Raw genomic sequence first — 4,600 nt, 5'->3', positions numbered from 1 at the left:
GCTTTATGTGATTTAGGTGCTAGTGCTTCAATAATGCCTTTGTCTATTGCCAGCAAACTTGGATTTCAAGAGATACAACCTATTACAATTATCTTGCAATTAGCAAATAGAACAATCAGGCACCCAGTTGGGATTGTAGAGGATGTTTGGCTTAAAGTTGGGCATTTATATATTCTGGTAGACTTCATCGTGCTCGAGATTGAAGATGATGTTGAAATTTCTCTTATTTTGGGAAGACTATTTTTAGCTACAGCTGGAGCAATTATTGATGTGAAGAATGGAAAAATAACTTTCAGAGTTGGAGAGGAGGAATTTGTTCAATGCAACTCAATATCCCTATACAGATAGTTACTATAAAGTGGATTTAGTCAATGAGAGAAAAGGTAAGCCTATTCCACCACTTTCAACAGAACAGGCGCTAATTCTTAAGACAAAACTACCACCACTTTCCAACTATCTTTATTTTGTGGTTGGATAGCGAGTAGTACTGTCTGATTCACAACCTCATCTTTTGTCTTGGAATCTTAGACCATATTGGGGGCACAAGTTTAAGGTGATAAAAAGTCATCCTTCTGATGTTATCGAGATTTATAGTTGACTTACTGTAGTAGTCAAGGTCAATAAAGAAAATCTCGAGTCGCATAAAGTAGTGTAGAAGGGGTTACTATAGTCAAGCTAGTGACTATAAAGAAGCGCTTCTTGGAAGGCAACCAAAACACTCTAACTTACTTTCTTTTATTTTCTTTTATTTAATTATTAAATTATTAACACTCTCTTTTATTTGTGTAGGTTCATGTAAAAAAAATTCAAAAAAATTTCAAAAAATATATATTTCAAAAAATACATATTTCAAAAAAATTTCATGTCAAAAAAATTTTCAAAATTTTTTTTTCAAAAAACATAAAAAAATAAAAAAAAATTCAAAAAAAAGGGTAAGCCGCGGCTCCCACTATGGGAAGCTGCGACTTAGCGAGCTTCCAACAATGTGAGCCGCGGCTCACCAGGCTCAGAGTCATAGCTCTGTAAAAAAAAAAAAAAAAGCCATAAACGGGCCCCCTATAACCCCTTTTTACCCCCCCTGAAATTGGCAGCCCACTACCCACCACCCTTCATTGGGCTGTCAACATTAGGCAGCCCACTAACCAAACCCAATTCCTTTTTNATAAACGGGCCCCCTATAACCCCTTTTTACCCCCCCTGAAATTGGCAGCCCACTACCCACCACCCTTCATTGGGCTGTCAACATTAGGCAGCCCACTAACCAAACCCAATTCCTTTTTCCTATTTGGACTACCCATTGCCCATTTACCCATTACCCACTACCCAAACCCAATCCCCCTTTTTTATTTGGACAACCCATTACCCAATAAAACCCCTCATTTTCTTTTTAGTTATTTTTATTTATTTATTTCTACATCAACCTTTATTTATTTTTTTTAGTAAAAAAAAATTCCTACTAAAAAGTGAGAATGAGGAAGATAACAATAAGGAGGAGGATTAGAGTTTTTCAAAAAATCATTCAATAATCAGGGGAGTATTCTATACCTTTCTTTTATTTTTTTCTAACATTGAGGATAATGTTTAGTTAAAGTTTGGAGGGGTAAATTTATTTTTCTGGTAGTGAATATTTTGTGGAAGTTTAAGATCTAATTTTATTTGCATGCGTATTTATAAATAATTTAGGATTAGTTGGTAAATGAATTTATTTCTTGTTTGAATTTTAGGAATCTAGAGTAAAGTTGTGCCAATTTTTTCAATGATATTTTTTATCCAATGATGATAATTAGTTGTCTTACATTTTTAACCTTTGGTGAATAAGGTTTTTGTTTGTATTCATGCTAAATTTTTTTGTTAAGTACCATTGTTAGGATGTGATTTCCACAATTTTGAGTACTATATCTTTTACTTTGAATTATTATGAATATTTAGAGAAGGTTTATATTGATGTGAATTTTAGATTAAGTCATGAGTTTTAGAATTTGCTTGATTTTTTCTCAAGGTGAAATCTTAGGCAATACTTAGTTAGGGAGATGGTCTAGGCCATCTTTGGACTGTTTGAGCCTAAAAAACCAACCTTGTTAAATTTTATCCCTAGTATACCCCTTTTGAGCCTAATTTCCCTTTTCTTTGTTTAACTGCATATTAATTTTTTCAATTTTGCAACCCTCACCCCTAAGCATGTATATTGTTTTAGGAAATATAAATTGAGCTAAATGTTGAAAAATGTGGAAATGTGATGTTGATGAAAAAAAAAAAAGAAAGAGAAGTTCAAAATATGAAAAATAACCCCATTACCTACAATACAAAGAAAATAAGTTTGGGGGTGCAAAATTGTGAAATTGTGAAAAAAAAATGTGTGTTGAATAAAAGAAAAGTTCAAATGTAGAAGAAAATGTGTACTAGGAGCAGGAAAATAGAGCTCTATATATAGGACCTAGAATAATTATGTGCTTATGGTGATTTGAGCCACATTAATATCCTTTATCATACCTTGAACCTAGCCATACATTACAAGCTTTATAAAGTCCTATTGATCCCTAGCTTTGTACTGGTCTACATTAGTGGAGAGAGAGATGAAAAGTAAACCTATGGAATCTAGTAGTAATTTAAAATTTGTGTTGGCATAAACTCATCTGGATATCATGATATTCTTGATATAAGATTACACACACACAGAAATCCATTCGAGAATGTACTTGCATTAGAATTGAAACATGAATTTAAATTATGCCTATATGTTTACTTAGGTTAATTATTGATAGACATATTTTTGAGGAATTTAAGGAGAATCATTGAGTTTGTGCACTTTATCTGTATCTAGTGGTAGTAGTAGTAAGAGTAACTATATTTATGTTAGTTTTTATTAACTGAATTTGATTTTCGTAAGTTAGTTTCTTTTCTATATTTTGCTCGAGGACTAGCAAAATATTAAGTTTGGGGGTGTCATAACTCTATAATATAGAGTTATTTGAGCTTAATTTTGATAATAATTAGGCTTAGTTTTTGTAGTAATGCATAAAAATTAGTAAATTTTATATAATTACTTTAAATTAGTTATTTTAGGTGAGTCAATCTAATCATGGTTAATTTTATGATTAATTTGGTGTTAATATGGTTTAGAGAGGTTGTTATTGATTTATTTATGCTTTTATTGGTATTTGAAAGAAGAATTTTAGTAAAAAAATGAGAGCAATTTCGAGGTGCAGACTTTCAATGCACATATTTTGGTATTTTGGCCATAACTTTCTCTACAGAGTTCCAAATGAAGTGATTCTTTGACCATTGAAAAGTTAAGACAAAAATCTACCACTTTCATGTTTACCACTTTACCAGTTCAGCTTGTAGGATGGTCAAAAATCTTGTCAAAGTTAACACACTGTAGCAGTTATAGAGCAATTATGATTTCTATTAATTAATTGGGCAAGGCTGTAACTTGGTTTAACGTCAAAGCCTATAAAACAACCTTTCAAAGGACTTGAGAAAAAAGGGAAAACAAACACAAAATTAACATCGAAGAGTTAAGCCACAGAGTCATTGAAGCTAAGAAGAATTTACAGTATTCAAGGAGATTTAGAGATCAAGAACACAATTCATGAGTTTTTCTATATTTTCTTTTATTCTCTTATTTCTTGGTTTTGTTTTTAATGTTTAAATTTTATTCAATGATGATGTATGATTTGATGGGGAACTAAATTTTTAATCTACGATTATAATTGAACTCAATATATAGTCTAAATTATTTATCTCTCTTTTGCTTATGTTTTATAGATTTAAGTTGTTTATTTTATTATGTTCTTAATGCTTCTAATTGCCTGATCACCAATTAGATTGAATTGGAAACCTAGGTTAAACCTTAACGAAGGAGATTTAGGTAGACCTTGAATAAAATAGTGTATGATCGAATACACTTAATTGATTAGGTGGTTTGATTTGCATATAGGGTAGACATACGCTTATAAGCCATACGTAGCCAAGATTAGAGCACAAACTTAATGAATCTTTCTTCAATATAATTTGCATAGACATATAGTAAATTAATTTAGAAATGTATTTTTCTAAGAAACTCGACAGAGACTTGTAAATAATTTAGGACTCTAGGTTAGCAACTTAAACCATTAAACTAAGTTAGGAGAGAGAGACAATAATCAGATGAAGTATTTAGGGATATTATAATCTTAGGTTTGGTAGTTATGTGAGTTTTATTTACTATTTAATTTTAGTTTTAGTTTATTAGTTTTAATTTTTTTATTTTAATTGTTTGGATAAAATTAGGGTGTTATAATTTTAGTAGTTAACAATAGGAATTAAATAATTCTCTGTACTCTACTTCATTACTATTGAAATACCCCATACTTTGATATGGTGATAAATAAAGTTGATCGAATGCAAATTGAGGTCAATTAAAATGTTTAGAAGTGATAAAAGACGAAAAGAGTAATTTAGGATAAAATATTTCGCAAGTGAGAAAATAACAATAAAATAATACTAATTTTATCGGAGGAGAATTTGTGAGATAAAAGGCGATTTGGAAGTCAAGTGAGGCATAATAAGGTATTTTGGGTACTAAGGAGACAAGATAAAATTTTTAGAATAAAATAAT

Source organism: Theobroma cacao, chromosome 4, assembly GCF_000208745.1.
Source record: "Theobroma cacao cultivar B97-61/B2 chromosome 4, Criollo_cocoa_genome_V2, whole genome shotgun sequence".
NCBI lineage: Eukaryota > Viridiplantae > Streptophyta > Magnoliopsida > Malvales > Malvaceae > Theobroma > Theobroma cacao.
This window is presented reverse-complemented; position numbering follows the sequence as displayed.